The sequence below is a fragment of the Myodes glareolus genome, chromosome 14 (genome assembly GCF_982192425.1).
Source record: "Myodes glareolus chromosome 14, mMyoGla1.1, whole genome shotgun sequence".
NCBI classification, from domain to species: Eukaryota; Metazoa; Chordata; class Mammalia; order Rodentia; family Cricetidae; genus Myodes; species Myodes glareolus.
In genome coordinates, this window is record NC_142039.1 from 3,052,013 (window position 1) to 3,069,037 (window position 17,025).

The window sequence follows — 17,025 nt, forward strand, 5'->3', positions numbered from 1 at the left end:
ACATTGACCTATAAACTCTTGACATCCTAAACCACTGGTTCTCAACATATGGCACGACCTTTTGGGGGTTGCATGACCCTTTGATAGGGATTGCATATCAGATATTCTGCATATCAGATACTTACATTATGATTCATAGGAGTAATAAAATTACAGATGTAAAGTAGCAGTGAAATAACCTTATGGTTGGGGGTCACCACATATGAGGACATGTATTAAACACCTGTATTAAAGTATCACTTCTTTACACTGAGGGAGAAGCACTCTGGTTGGTACTCCCCATGGTGGATTAGGATGGGCTCAGCTGTCCCTTTGCTTGGGAGGGCCGTTTGAAGCAGATGTAGAGAGATCTGCTGTTTTACTATCCTTTCTGCTCATCCACACATAGCATAATACATATGCATGGGGGATATATAAACACGGAAATCATTCTATCTATAGGGAAAACACATTAATAGATATTTGACACCACGTCAGGTTTTGTGAACAAGTGATTATCATTTCTACATGAGCATAATGATGCTTCTAGTGAACAACATGTCACTGTGTGCATACACAGCCCTGAAAGATGACAGCCTAGCTTGTCAGACTAAGAAAAATGTCTTCATAAATTTAAGAGAATATAATTTTTTCAGTGATCATTAAGTGTTGCACACATGAGTACCTGATTTATACTTAATACTGTTAAAGCTAACGACCAGGAAGTGTGAACAAAAGATGCTAGAGAGAGTTTACCTTCCCCTAGGGGTCTGAAATACAGGGCTCAAGGTGTTAAAGAAGCATCTTCAGTAAAAGTGTCATTGCCATAAAAATTTTTTACAGAGGAAATTAGTGGGTTTAGGATGCTCAGAATGGTAATCCCATTGTGATTGTCATGTTTCTAAAGATAATGCTGGAGGTTCACTGGGTTTCAGAAGAATGGAGGAGCTATAACTAGAGTTAGGGAAGAAATGATAGTCTCGGGGATAATCTGCCTGAAGAGAGGGCTAGAGGCAAGCAAGCTGCCACCACTGTCTGGGTGGAATAATAGGTGGAGAAATGAGTTAAGTGCTTTAGTCTTGGCAATTCAGAAGTACCGTCCAGATTTCTTAAAGCTGCAAGTCTCAGAATCTTACCTCAGAACTGTTAGGTAGTTTCTGAGGCATGGGTTATCAACTTGTTTATCTTTTAAAGCTTCCCTACTAGTTTTGATATGAGCTAAGATGGAAAACTCCTGGATTTGAAGTATTGGCCAAACTTAGGAGAGCCAAAAATGCCCTGCCAAGGAGGTGGGTCTCTGTCCCTCTGGCAGTAGAGAGTCAGTGCTCAGGTGTTTCTGCAAGGGTGTCATGATCAAATTGGAATGGAAGAGAAGTAAGAAACAACTTGACTTAGAGTTTGGGTTAGAAAAGGAGAGGAGTCACATTTTAAAGTATACTTGGGTATGTGGGAGTTGGTGATATCAGCCATGACCCCAGCACAATTTGTATCATAAACTGATTATACAACCTCATCTTCATTAATTTGATCTCTTTTCTCTTACAGCCTGGCAACTTCAGCAGTAATTTCAGCCAGTTTACATTTAATGGAAGAAGACCATTGTCTGCTCATGTACATGTCTAATTCATAATAGTAAGTGAGGTTATGTGTATGAGAAATATGACCTTTAACATAATCATTATAAAGCATTTAATAACCTCCTACATATGCAGTAACACAGCCTCAGTCCTGCAGGATCATTCCAGTAGTCAGAGTCATGTGTATAAGGAAGTTGTTGGCATACCGTTCTCCAATATTAAATTGAAATTTAAAGCAACATTCTAAGTCATGCTGTGCATTTTAATATTTTTGGTTAGTTAAAATGGGAAATCATTTACTTTTCTGATGACAGATCTGTGTTTGCTTCCCAGCCTTAGCACCTATCTTCTTCTTGTATGAGCTTTTCTCCCCACACATATTTGTGACTGGTGCAGCCCCTAGCTATAGACTTTCCAAAAATCAGTGTTAATATTGCATGTTCTCAGCACTAGAGAACCAGAATGCAATGCTTTGTTTTTACCACCTCCCTGGTGAGAGTATTTTCTGCCATTTGTCAGAAGCAGCCATTAGCACCTATGCTGTATCAAATATGTCATATGCTCATTGCCAGTGAGGACAGTAAGGTACTAAGTAGCAGTATGATGTCCTGGACTAGAGTTAATGTCGTCAGTCTCTGCATTATTGTGCCTGTAATTTGAGGGTTTAGAACAAATTCACATTTTTGTAAACATTTTCATAAAATTGCTTTCAAAAATTTTTTCAGGTTTCTGGGAAATGTTAATGATTTTCAGGGTAGAATGAGCTGAGTGATAGTTACAACTTCTCTAATCCATCTGTGTTCCATTCACGTGTACATGAAAGAGGCAATAAATTTGGAACACTCATTACATTATAAGGACAGTGTTAGGAATCTAATTGTGGTGATACTGAGACATGCTGAGGTTATGCCGGAGACTTACATAAAACCTTTATCTGTTTAAGATTCAGTCTCCATTGGGTAATAACTGGCAAAGTAGAACTATTTAGACCAGATCTAAATCTAAAAGTGTACACTTCCTCAGTCATGCTCCTGAGAATTTGTGACTCCTCTGGATTTACCACATCAGTCCATGGCAAGTAGCACTCCCTGGTCCTGAGATGCTAACTCCATCCTGACTCCTAACGCCAACACTGAATACTTTCTAGGTCAAATGGGCAGTTGTCTCTACTAGAGCCAGCTCAGGTGACATGCAAGGGAGGAATGGACTTAAGAAGCCAACAAAACATGTAAGGCAGAGGTTCTCAGGTATGCCACCTGGAGCCAGATTTGGTCCATAAATATGTTTCATTTAACCTGCACCCTGGTTTTTGTTTTATTTGTTTTTAAAACATCAGTTATTAAGTAGTGTTTTTTAAAAACTGCTAACTAATTTCATGTATAAATCTAGATGGATTCTAATGAAAACTGGAAGATGAGTTTTGTACCTGGTCCTGTTTTCCCATGGGCAGCTGTCATATCATCTACAAATAGTGATACTTTGACTGCTTTCTTTGCAATTTGTATTCTCTTGATCTCCTTTAAGTTGACTTCTTGCTCCTTTAAGTTGACTTCTTTCTTATTCTTTTTTATTTTGTTTATATGGTGGATTTCATTGACAGGATTTCACATCTTGAACCATCCCTGCATCTCTAGGATAAAGGCTGATTGATTATGATGGATGATCTTTTTGATGTGTTCTTGGATTCAGTTTGCTAGTATTTTATCGATTATTTTTGCATTGATGTTCACAAGGGAAATTGATCTGTAATTCTTTTGTTGTTGTTGTTATTGAGTCTCTCTGTGGTCTGGATTTCAGGGTGGCTGTGGTCTCATAAAATGAATTTGGCAATGTTCCTTCTGTTTCTCTTTTGTGGAATAATTTGAGGAGTATTGACATTAGCTCGTCTTTGAAAGTCTGGTAGAATTTTGTGCTGATATTGTCTGTTAGGGTTTTTTGGTTGGGAGACTTTTATGACTACTTCTGTTTCCTTTGGTACTATAGGACTATTTAAATTGTTTGTCTGATCATGATATAACTTTGGTAAGTGGTATCTATTGAGAAAATTATCCATTTCTTTTAGATTTTTCCAATTATCTGGAATACAGATTTTAAAAAATATGACCTAGTGATTCTTTGAATTTCCTTGGTGTGATGTCTGTTGTTATATCCCCCCTTTTGTTTCCTCTGAGCACCACTTTCATTGTGTCCAATAAGTTTGGGTATCCTGTGCATTTATTATCATTGAATTCTAGGAAGTCTTAAATTTATTTCTACCTTGACCCAGTTGTCCTTCAGCAGAGTTGTTCAGTTTCCATGAGTTAATAGTCTTTCTATTGTTTCTATTGTTGTTGATATCCAGTATTAGTCCCATGAAGATCTGATAGAATACAATGGGGGTATTTCGATTTTCTTATATCTGTTGAGATTTGCTTTGTGACCAAGTATATGGTCAGTGAGAAAGTTCTGTGAGATTTTAAGAAGGTATATTCTTTTGTGTTTGGGTGAAATATTCTATAGATATCTGTTAGGTTCATTTGGTTTATAACATCTGTTCCAGTATTTCTCTGTTTAGTTTTTCTCTGGAAGATCTGTCCACTGGTGACAGTGGAGAATTGAAGTTTCCCTCTATTGATGTGTGAAGGTCAGTGTATGATTTAAGTTTTATTAATGTTTCTTTTACAAATGTGGGTACCCTTTTGTTTGGGGAATAGATGTTAAGAAATGAAATGTCATCTTGGTGGATTTTTCCTTTGGTGAGGATGAAGTGTCCTTCCCCATCTCTTTTGATTAATTTTGATTTGAAATCTGTTTTGTTAGATACTATAATAGCTATACCAACCTGCTTCTTGGGTCCATTTTCTTGAAAAATCTTTCTCTAATCCTTTACTCTGAGGTAATGTCTGTCTTTGATCTTGAGGTGTATTTCTTGTATGCAGCAGAAGGATGGATCTTGTTTTCACATCCTTTCCAAAGTTAGCCTGTATCTCTTGGGGGTGGGAATTGAGTTCATTGATACTGAGAGATAGTAATGGCCAGTGATTGCTAATTCCTGTTATTTTGTTGTTATTGTTGGTGATTGTAGTGTGTGTTTGTGTTTCCCTTCTTTGCTTTTGCTATCTGACATGAGATTATTTCCTGTGTTTTCATGTGTGTAGTTCACCTCCTTGGGTTGGAGTTTTCCTTTCTGTTATCTTCCGTAGGTAGGTATTTGTGGATACTGTTTAAATTTGTATTTGTCTTTAAATATTTTGTTTTCTCTATCTATGGTAATGGAAAATTTTGCTGTGTATAGTAGTTTTAGCTGGCATCTGTGGTCTCTTAGAGTCTGGAGCACATCTATCCAGGACCTTCTGGCTTTTAGAATCTCTGTGGAGAAGTCAGGTGTGATTCTAATAGGTCTGCCTTTATGTGTCACTTGCCCTTTTCCCCTTACAGCTTTTTTAATATTCTTTCTTTGTTCTGTATGTTTGGTGTTTTGATTATTGTGTGGTAAGGGGACTTTATTTTCTGGTCTAATCTATGATTTTGTAGAAAATCTTTTGTGAGCCTTTGAACTGGGATTCTTCTTCTATTCCTATTACGTTTAGATTTTTGTCTTTTCATAGTGTCCCATATTTCCTGAATGTTTTCTGTCAGGAATTTTTTAATTTCATATTTCTGTGATCAATGTATTTATTTCTTTTATCATATTTTCAACACCTGAGATTCTTTCTTCCATTTCCTATATTCTGTTGCTGATGCTTGTGTCTGTAGTTCCTGTTCTCTTACCTAGATTTTTCATTTCCTGAATCCCTTCAGTTTTGTTTATCTCTTTCAACTGTTTGTTTTTTTCTTGACTTTCTTTGTGAGATTTATTCATTTCTTCTTTAAGGACTTCTATCATCTTCATAAACTTGTTTGTAAGGTTGTTTTCTGTGCTTCAACTTTGTTGGAATATTCAGAGCTTGATGTAGTAAGAGGATGGTTGGGTGCTTTCCTAGTGACTTACTGCCCTGTCTGTTGTTGACTGTGTTCTTACACTGGGGTCTAGGTATCTGGGTTTGGGGTGATTATAGGTCTAGGTGCCAATTTCTGAGTTTGTCTTTGTTGGATGGGTGTTTTGTTCCTTGGTTTCTGTTTCCTTTTTGGTTTTCTGGTCTTTGTGGCCTGGATTTCTGGCACCTGGTGTGACCTTTGGTCCAGCAGAGAAGGTCTTTCATAATTGGGGGCTAAACTTCTGGTGGCCAGTATGACCTTTGGTTCAGCAGGTACCTCCGCCCAGAGTTGGGGAGGGGCACTGTGATGAGGGAAGTGGATATCAGGGATAGTAGAAGGAACTGAGAATGTGGAAGTTTTCCGGAGGGCCATCTATCTGGAGTCTAGCAGCCAGTGTGGTCTCTGTCCAGCAGGGGCTCTTTCTGTCTAAGTCTTCCTGTTATTCTAGCTGGTGTGGCCTGCACCTCTTCTAACTGGTGTAGTCTGAAACTGGCATGGTGTAACATGAGGGCCGGCTTGTTGGGGTTTCTATCCCGCCCGGTACCCCACAGCCGGCAAGTTCCAAAGAAAATCAATCACACAGAGATCTCTATAAGTTATAAAGCTGATTGGCCCATTAGGTCAGGCTACTTATTAGTTCTTATGACTTACCTTAACCCATTATTCTGATCTATGTTAGCCATATGGCTTGGTACCTTTTTTCAGCTGTCAGCTTACATGTTGCCTCTTCAGTGGTCTGTGCAGGAATGGCAGAGGAACCTCCCTGCTTCCCAGAATTCTCCTGTTCTCATTGCATCACCTCTACTTCCTGTCTGGTTTTCCCACCTATACTGCCTGCCTGGCCAATCAGCGTTTTATTAAAATATGATTGACAGAATACAGACAATTCACCCACATCAGCATGGCCTGCACCTCTTCTAACTGGTGTAGTCTGAAACTGGCATGACCTGCACATGAGCAGTGGATATCTTTCTGACATGGGGGGCTCAGGCATGGCAGTGGTGTAGAGAGAGGGTGGCATGGGAGGGGTTGGCCCTGGGCTGGGTCTTCAGATCCAAACTGAGAGCATGGGAGGGTTCTGAGGGCAGGTGCAATAGACATATTTCTTACTATACTATGGTGCAGTAGAAACAATAGAGAAATGTAGTGACAGACTGCCAGGATGTTTTCTTACCAATTTTTTTTCAAGTGCTGAGTTTGCTAAGAACCCAAATCAATCTGGTGTTTTATAGATTACTTTTATAGAGTTCTTTGACTCCATGATATCAATAATTTTAAATTAGAATCATGGAACTAAAAGGTATCCCTCTTATTCATCTTACAAACGAAGGAGTTGAAGTCCCAAGCAGCCTTGATTTATCAGTGTTTTACAATCAGTGGTGAGGGTTGGAAGAGATGCAGGACCTCCTTGTTGTCAGTAATCTTTACAGTAGACTTCTTAGGGTTATTTTCTCCAGCATCGTTTTATGTGTAGGATCCATAATTCATTGCATTAGGGCCAGTTGTCAAATAGAAGTTTGTGTTTAATCTTCTGAAGCTGAGGGGCTTGTGGGATTAAAACCAGATAATACATAGAGTGTGGATGGCAGTAATCATGATGAAACATCCTTAATCAGACTCCAGTTCTGCCCTCTAAGAGGTACTCCATTGTTTGCTATTATCTGGGACTAATTCTGCCTTCTGGAAGGTTCTTTGTGCCCATTATTTCCAGAGACCGTGCTTATGTGAACATTAGGAGATGTATGCTCTATTGGGCTTGAGTTGTTTTCAAAGGTGTTTTAGTAACACCTTTCCACAGTGTTCCAGAAACTGATTTGGCAAGCAGTATTTTAAAGCCTGTTCTGTGACTGCATAGCACAGCTGCCTTTCTTTCTGTCTTCCTTCTATTCATCTCTGACTACTTGAGCCGTTGTCATTCATTTCCTCATATCCTGAAAGATTGTGGTTTTATTTTTGAGTTTTGGTTTCATTAACTGCTGTTAACTGCCTCCAAAATGCACAAGAGCTTAAATCCAGTTCAGGTTTACTACATTCATTTACTGCTACTAAAACTATATTAGAGGCAGTCTTGATTAATGGGGGACCTTCAACAATGGGCCTTTGAACTCACCAGCACCCAAGAGAAACCAAGAAACACTTCCCCTGTGCCTGAAAAGCCTCTACTTTGGAGTTGACATCAGTCACTTCACTGAAATATTTGGGGTGGGGAGAACCATTTCCAAGGCTACATATGGTGCTGAGAAGAAGGCTTATAATGTGTTTATAGTTGAATGGCTTTTTAGTTGGACATTTCTATTGACAGTTTTTACAGCATGCCAGAAGAAAATGAAGTATGGGTAGGGTAATGTCATAGTTTTTATTCTACTTTAATAACAATACCATACTGTACTCCTTATCTTCATTACTTCTTTTCACTTGTGTTATATATTCTTCTGTGCTTTCTAGGCTAGCATTTCAACATTTAAAACTAAAAGCAATATTGCCATTTCTGTGGTGGAAATAGTCAAACCAAAAGGACCTTATTTTTCCCATAGTGCTGATGAAATTGAAATGAGTTGTGGGCATAAATAAATAAAGAAAACATTTCAAATATTTTTATTCAGTCTTGTACTACATGGTCTATCCAAAAACCCAAGTCAGGATTAGGGGGGGAGACTACAAGAAAAAAAAAATGTGGAAATGAGAAGAAAATAAAATACCACTATGAGCATATGATATAAATGTGATAAATTTGTGATAAAAAACAAACAACAACCATTAAAAACAACTTTCATAATTTCACAGCTACATTATTAGCATTAACTGGCAAGTTTGGTGGGGTTTTTAGTAGGAAGTAAGTAGAAGGACAGCAGTCGCATTTCTGTAGACCAGTAGCAACAGCCAGACAGCACAGAATGGTAGTACTCAGCACCCAAAAGCCATGCTGTTTATCAAGACTGTGACTGAGTGGGAGGCAACTGTTCCTGAGACTTCACGCTGATGGCTCCCATGTTTTTATAGTACCATTCTTGTTAGGATCCATTTCAGAGTCTTGTATTATGTCCAGTGTTCATCGTCTGATGTTTTCTCAGGATTATACCACATCTGATCAGGGGTAAATTATATCAACATGACTTATTATTGATGGAGTTAAATTGGGTGTTTTGGTTAAAGTGACCTCTCCAGGTTTCTCCACAGTGAAGGAATGACAGTGGACGTTATTGGCGGGGAGTATGTTTCATCTTCCAGTAGATGTCAGTCTGAAGCTAAAGATAGCACTGAACCCTAGGGATAACTATGCCCCCCCTTTTTTTTACTTTATGTGCCTATAAAAAAGTTAAATAGAAAGTTAGGCATGGTAAAAGATTTTTTTAAATGATAAAAATTAAAATAACAAAAGTAATATGAGTATGACCTCTCTTTATCTCAGTGTCATTTTTATTTTTACTTTTGCAAGTCCTTGGGTTCTGTGCTCTGCAGATAATGCCTGATCTTGCTCTATATCATAGCACTAGAACATTCTTCCGGAGTTCATCTGTCCTTCTATGTTTTCTACCCTGTGCATGGGTTTACAACTGCATTCTCATGTACATCTTCTTTCAGGAAAAGCCTGTGTTTATCCCAGTTGAGTGCTTGCTTTGTCTCCTGTCTTATTCCCTTAAAATCAACCTCTTAACTCTGCATAATTGTGGCAGAAACTTCTACAGTGGCTTCTCTCAAGAATTTAGATATTTTTAATATAAACGTGTTCTTAAGTCTAGAAATTATACCTTGCATCTAGTAAGTATTTTGGTGTTCCTCCTTTGATGAGATACTTGCTTGCATCTTCATTAGGCTCAGTGCTTTCTGGTGTATCTCATCCAGAATATGTCTTGTTTGTCTTCTTCCCACACAGCTGCTGTCTTTTCTTAGCTGAGTACTCATACACTGTAGCTTTTGCAGTTTTTAGGTGCAGCAGCAAAGCTGGCGTGATTTTCTTTTGAGGATTTGTCGTTGCTTTATATGTCAGCATTCTTAGCATACAGCTGTGCTTTCTTTCTATGTGAGAAACTTTTACTTTTTCACTCAGAAGAGTTATTCTAGAGCTTTGCCATATTCTGATTCCCAGCATCGCAATATTCCTAAGTTTGGGGAACCAGGGTTGTTTAGAAGAAGCACTACTTACGTCTGTGATTGTAAGTGGTAGCTCTGATGAGCAGGGTGAAACCAGTATATTGTAAATCAGTGGAAGAATGGATGTGCAGTTTTTAGTGTGTGGTTCTGGAGACAATAGATTGTCCATAACTGGGAAAAAGGTTAAAATTATAATTTAATTTAGATACAGTTAAACTTATTTGGAAAACTAGAAAATATCAATCTAGAAGCACAACCTAGGAAAGACAAACTCAGAAACACAACTGCCAGAAGACATTAAAACAAAATGAAAGGAACACAGCAACAAAAAGATAACCAGGAAGAGTGAGTAGAGCACACACTTGAGAGTGAAGCAGGACTTTGTCATAAGTGACCTGGTCACAGCATGGCAGAAAGTGCGCCTTGCGCTGAGCATTTCTCGCACTGTTGACTTCCTGTGAAAAACCAGAGATGTAAACTTGGTAAGGATCCCTCACTGTCTGCTCAGTTGTCCTGTGGAAGGCTCAAGACTAGAAGCTGCGTGACTTGCAAGGATTTGACATCTCTTTCTCACCCAGAGAAACTTCAAAGAGGTTTAACTAAGATTCATCAAATGTGAGTTCTACTTACTACTTTCGATATCAGTGGCACTCTGTATTAGCCAGTGTTATGCATAGAAAAGGCAAGGAATGTTTTTGATTTTAATATATATTTCCTAATACTTCTAATAGGATTTTTTAAAAATATATGTTTTGGATGTATTTTTTTAACAAACTCTTTACACCTATAATGTAGATCACTCAGCTTATGGAAAATGTCTACTGCTTAATCTAATTAATAAGGTTAGTCTTCATTTTTAAATTTATCTTACAAATCAGATATCATTCACTAAAAGTCTATTGATTTGATAACTCAAAAGGATTAATATATACCACCATGACAACCATCACATGGTTGAATTCTAATTCTAATAGAAATAAATAGAGCACAGAACCACACCATGTATTGCCTAGATACAGTAAAATACTGTTCTCATAGTCTTTCTTCCTTCGTGTTTAGGAAACTCTTCTGGATAGATGTTGTTTAACAGTAAGTGATACAGCTGTGGAAGGGGTAAGCTGTATAAGTAAAGTGTTCACACTTGCCGCTTTGTTTCATGATAGAATAAGATTATATGTGCCCAAATACTCTGTTTCTTAACAGAAATTGTATGAGACTGGTGAAGAGCAGGGCCTTTTATTTTAATTCCCTTCTTTTTAGATCACCTTGGAAGTTTGTACATCCCAAAATGTAAGTTGAATAAGTCTGCCATATATGGAGTTAATGACAGAACAAAATCCTCAAACTGGTGAAATTAAACCAACCTTTAGATATTAAACTTCATTGAGATAAAAAGATAGAGTAAATCTACATATTGAAAGAACCTGGTAAAGTTGCTAGATCTCAGAGGTAAAGGAAATTCCTCAGAGGATCTAGGCAGGTACTTTGAGACATCTAAAAACAAGAAAAGAATGCTGGCCAAATATTTCATTTAATGCTCCATAATAAAGCATACATGTAAGATTTTAAAGAAAAGTTCACTGTGCCCATCTAAACAGTCTCTCAAGTCAGCAAATTTTCTTGAATTTAAAGGAATTCTTAAGTCTTCATTGAGTCAACACTAGAAATCAGATTTTTCTAAATATAGCTTTCAAGATAAAGATTTGATGCAGCCAGGACATCTGGTCTCAGCACTGAAAGTTTTTTATTGCTTATGAACCACTAGTGGATTGTAACTGCAGGTTTTTATCCTGCCTGCCAGTTCCCAAATAACCACTCTGGGGCTTAATATTAATTATAAATTGTTGGCCTATTAACTCAGGCTTATTATTAACTAGCTCTTACAACTTAAATTAACCCTTTTCTATTATTCTATATTTTACCATGAGCCTCGTGGTTTGTTACCTTACATCTTGTTTCCCCAGCAGCTGCTGGCATCTCTCTGACCCACCTTCTTTTCCCCGTCTCTCTGCTTGGATTTTCTGCCTAGTTATAGTCTGCCTGACTATTGACCAAATCAGCTTTTTTATTAACTATAAGACATATTTGCGGCATACAGAAGGGCATCCCACATCAGTGGATGACAATGGCTTCTTTGATTAATGTTTCGTACATTAGAACTGGCCTGTTTCTGAGGTCTTTTCCATACTCCTCAGAGCAGAATGGTCAGTTCTTGTCAGCAGTCTCATCACTGCCAGCAAGGGTCTAAACAAGCTGCTTGAGGAACAAACCCACAATATAGTAGTCTGTGCACAGGCTCAGCCTCAGCATGAAGATAAAATGATGTTCTGTAGCAGTCCTCATGGAGTTGACAGGGTCTTGGGCTTTGCTTGAATTCATAAAAGTTGTTGCAAGCATTTTGCCGAAGAAACATTAACTTTGGTATTTTTTCTGTGTAGAACAAAGTAAATTTGTTAATGATATTACATCCTTGAGTGTGAAAAACCTTCAACACCTTTGGATTGATAGAAGAGTGGAATATAGCATATCTGTGACACTTGAACACCAGCCATGCAGGTATTTCCCTGTGGTGAAATGTTTCCTGTTCAGTCTGGAGAAGTCTTGGAGAAGTGCATATTTCTTTTCCACTTGCATTTCCTCAAGTTTCTGACTGACTATACCCTACAGTTCCTGCTCTTGTCCCCTGAGGGTGATAGCAGCAGGGGAGCAAGGTGAAGTCTGTAGTGAGTCTGTCTGAAGAGTCTGAGAGAGCGTCCATGATCATTGCTATTAGCATGTAGAATTACACAGCTCAGCTTGCTGTCCGAGGTGCCAGGCATGCACAGAGCAGTTGGACTCTGAGGAAAAGAGATGTAGTAACTATTACATGCCTTGAGAAAAGAGTGCCTGTGATAGGAGAAGGAATCTAGAAAAACCTGTAGACATTGAGAACAAGACAGATGGAGAAATAAATGAAGGACCTCAAAGGTTTGTTTCTTTCTGTGTCTGCCTAAGTGGGTTTGAACTTAACAGACTTCCTCTACATGACTACTGTGCCTCTAGATCTTACTGTGATGCCTTGGATAAAATGTGAAAACAACAGACCAAAGAATTATACAGGAGCAAGTCTATCTCTTATCAGTGACTCAGTGGGAGAAATAGGAACTTGAAATTTTTGAATTGTCTGTCCTGTAAGGTGGAAAGACCAGAATCAGGAGAGAAATAGTCCAAGATGGCCAGTTGTATCAGAAGAAAGACAGGGAAAGAGAGCTGGCGAATGAAGGAGAAAATGGAGAAATAGCAAAACAAGGTCTCCTCTGAGTTGGCACCTGACTCTGCTGAGGCACTGAAAATCAAAGTGTTTTCTATGATTCAGAGCACAGAAGAGGGTAAAGGTAGCTATAATGCTCTTTTTTAATTAATAATTTTTTTTAAAAAATTACATATATGGTTGTTTTGTCTGCATATATGTCTGTGTAGCCTGTGTATGACTGATACCCATAGAGGTCAGAAGAGGGCCTCAGATCTCTTGGGACTAGAGTTACAGATAGTTGTGATTTTCCATGTGGGTGCTGGGACTTGAACCTAGGTCCTATAGAAGAGCAGTTAATGCTCTTAAGTCCTGAGCCATCTCTTCAGCCCTAATGCTGGTTTCTTTAAGAAGTGGCATGTGTAAGTTGGACCTTAGAGCAAATATATTATGAAATAATTACTTTAATTTCTTGACAGAAAAAGGTGATCAAAAAAATCAAAAAGCATAAAAAAAAAGATGACTTAGCACTTAAGAGAGTTTGCTGCTCCTGCAGAAGACCTAGATTTTGTTGCTAGGCAACTCACAGGCATCTCTAACTCCCAGGAATCCAGCTGTCTTTTCTGACATGCACATGTACACACACACACACACACACACACACACACACACACGCATGGAACTTCCATCAATTTTTTTAAAAGCCTTTTTAAAAAGGACATTCACATAAACAGGAAATTGGTGCTTATCAATGGAGGGAAGCAGGTATAGCAATGAACTCCAGTGTAGAAGTCCCTTGTAAAGGAGACGAAGGAAGAGGACAGTGGTGGAATATACCTTCATGAAGCAGAAGGACTTCAGAAAGAGAGCGGATCTGATCATGAAGAATATGAAATAAAGTCAAAGCAAAGCCTGTAAGAAGACTTTGCCAAAGGAAGCCAGAAGAGAAGCCAGAAAAGAGCAAGCAAAGTCCAGAGACAAGGACAGCTGAGCAGGATTGTTTGAGGCCATCCTGGACTACACACAGCAAGACCCTGTGTTGATAAGTTAAAAGGAATAGAGGGAAGACAGAGAAAGACAGAGACAGGGAGAGGAATTAGAAGAAAGGGAGGGGGAGAGAAGGGACTGGTAGTCTTGAGTGGAAGAGGAAAACCAGTCAGAAAGCTCAGTCTCCAGATACAGGCCAAAAGCAGAACTTTGTGACTGCTTCTTACTTTGATCTTGTCCTTGATATCCTTGTCATGACTGGGCAGAAATCTCACTAAAGGACTTGGCTTTGGAGCACCTAGGTGGTCTGAGTCCCTTACTTGAGGGATGGGTGACACTGAATCTCTGAACAGTGTCTATTCTATAGTGTACAGGGAAAGTGGGAGCAGCTTACACAAGCCACCTGACTACACTAACAATGGTCTGGTTAGGTATATGCTCATTTCCTTTACTGCCAAGTTTAGAGTCCTTGTTCCATTTTTGAAGTGTGTTATTAAAGTAGCTTATAAGTTTGATGTATTTGACATTTCCAGAGATGATATAGCAGTCCTGATGAGAGACATATTTGGATGTATGATGATTAGTATTACACGCTTTTCTTATTTTTAATAAAATAAACTGTTTAGGAATATACTTAGCAAAAGACATAAAAAATTTGTATTGTGAATACAGCAAGTCAGATCTAAGAAGCCGGGACATCTGAGTAAGTGAAGAGACCTTTTCTTCAAGGAATGGAAAACTTGGTTTCATGACATTTTTTCCTGAAATTGATCCATTAATTTTACCTAATCCCTATCATCTTCACATAGTTGTTGTTGGTGGTTGTTTTTGTTAAGTAGTGAATCAATTTTAAAATATCTGACTTCAGATTTTTATTATTAAGACCAATTAGAATTCATGCTACAGTTATATGGAAGTATGAAAGAACAAGAATATCCTATATTCATTTGCCTTTGAATTTCCTGGTGTCATTTTTTTTAACAACTGAATAATACTCCATTGTATAAATCTACCACAGTTTCCTTATCCTTTCTTCAGTTGCGGAGCATCTAGGTTGTTTCCAGGTTCTGACTATTATCAATAAAACTGCTATGAACTTAGTTGAGCAATTGTCCCTGTGGAATGATCGAACTTCCTTTGGGTAAGCCCAAGAGTAGTTATAGTTGTGTCTTGAGGTAGATGGATTCCCAATTTTCTGGGAAACTGCCATATTGATTTCCAAGGTGGCTGTACAAGTGTGTACTCCCACTAGCAATGGAAGAGTGTTCCCCTGACTCCACATCCTCCCTAGCATAAGCTGTTATTTGTGGTTTTTATCTTAGCCATTCTGACAGGTGTAAGATAGAATCTCAGAGTCATTTTGATTTGCATTTCCCTAATGGCTAAGGATGTTGAGCATTTCTTTGTTTCTCTGGTATTTGAGATTTTTCTGTTGAGAATTCTGTTTATATCTGTGCCCCATTTTTTAATTGGATTTTTTGGTATTTTGACATCCAGATAGTTTCTTGAGTTATTTATACATTTTGGAGATGAGCCCTCCATCAGGTGGATGTGGAGTTGGTGAAGATCTTTTCCCATTCTGTGGGTTGTCATTTTGTCCTATTGACAGTGTCCTTCATTGTACAGAAGTTTTTCAGTTTCATAAGGTTCCCATTTATTAATGGTCAATCTTATTGTCTGTGCTGTTGGTGTTCTATTCAGGAAAAAAATCATCCTGAGTGAGTTAGGTAATACAGACCCAGAAAGACAGAAGTGGTATGTTCTCATTCATATGTGGATGTAAGCATAACCCACAGACCCAGAGACTAGGTAACAAGGAGGGCTTAAGGCGGGGATGGGGAAAAACACACATAAATCTCTCTGGAAAGGGGAAATAAGAGGAGACCTCCTTGTATGAACTGGGGACAAGTGGGGATGGGAACTTGAGGGATTGTGTTGGGAGGTAGATTGGTGGAAAGAGTACTGAAAGAGTTATAAGAAAGAAACCTGGTGCAAGGGAAACTCCACAAAACTCCCAAGCTAAAACTCCTAGCAGTAGTGGATAGATAGCCTGAACTGGCCATCTCCTTTGATCAGATTGTTGACTACCCCAATTGTCATCTCTGAGAACATTGATCCAGTAACTGATGGAAACAGATAAAGAGACCCACAGCCAAATACTAGGCCACATTTAGGAGATCTTTCTAAAGAGAGGGAGGAAGGATTGTAGGAAACAGAGGAGTCAAACACATCACAAGAAACCCCACAGAAACAACTAACCTGGTTTATAGGAACTCACAGAGTCTGAGCCAACAACCAGTGAGCCTGCTTGGGGCCACCCTAGGCTATCTACATATATGTGACACTTGTGTAGCTTGGTCTACTTGTGGAACTCCTAACAGTAGGAACAGGAACTGCCTCCAATGCTTTGGTTGGCACATGGGAACCTATTTCTCATACTGGGTTGTCTTGTCCAGCCTTAATACAAGGGGAGGTGCTTAGTCTTACCACAGCTTAATTTGCCATGCTTTGTTGATACATATAGGAGGCCTTCCCCTTTCTGAACAGAAACAGAGAAGGAGTGGATTGAGTGAAGGAAGGGGAAACTGCCATCAGAATGTGAAGTCAATAAATTAATTAAAATTTAAAAAGACTACCATAAACTAATAGAAATCCACCTGCTTCTGCCTCCTGAGTGCTGAGATCAAAGGTGTGTGCCACCATGCCCAGCTCAAAACATTTTTTTTTAATTTAAAGGACTAACCCCCAATATTTTACTTTTTATAAGTAATCCAGCATTCCTCTGGATGCTGAGGAATAAGCCCAACCTTCCGGATGTCTAGCAGAATGCCCATATGTGTATGGACATGAAGTTTTTGAGTATATACAAGTAGAGTCACCAAGCCTTATTGCTCCATTTATCACATAATATACAATATTTGAAGAAAAACTGTCCTACTTGTATGGATTCATCTGGGAGTTACCACAGACATCATGCCAATTTAATCTCAAGTATTACAGTTAGGTTTAAATGGCATGTAATGGTATGATTTATTGTCTGTCTTCAGCTTTATAGGATCCAAAACAAGATCCTATTCTTACATATTGCTTTTTATTTTTAGAGTCAGAGTGATGATAAAAATCTAAGCATAAGAACTGTCAAGTGATTTATGATATTTCATTTATTTTTCAAAGGATTGGAATGTCACCAGTGAGCCCATTAGA

General features: G+C 38.5%; 1 protein-coding gene across 17 annotated transcripts in view; it reads left to right on the forward strand.

Moving 5' to 3' along the window:
* Positions 1–17,025, forward strand: part of Znf438 (zinc finger protein 438) — a 138,486-nt gene that overhangs the window by 39,248 nt on the left and 82,213 nt on the right. For 10 of the 17 annotated variants that reach the window (XM_085698934.2, XM_085698935.2, XM_085698941.2 and 7 more), the window contains one exon: positions 1,525–1,611. The exons of the other annotated variants lie outside the window; for them this stretch is intronic. The gene's annotated coding sequence lies outside the window, so the exon portion shown is untranslated. The remainder of the gene's footprint in view (positions 1–1,524; positions 1,612–17,025) is intronic. 17 annotated transcript variants of the gene reach the window in all.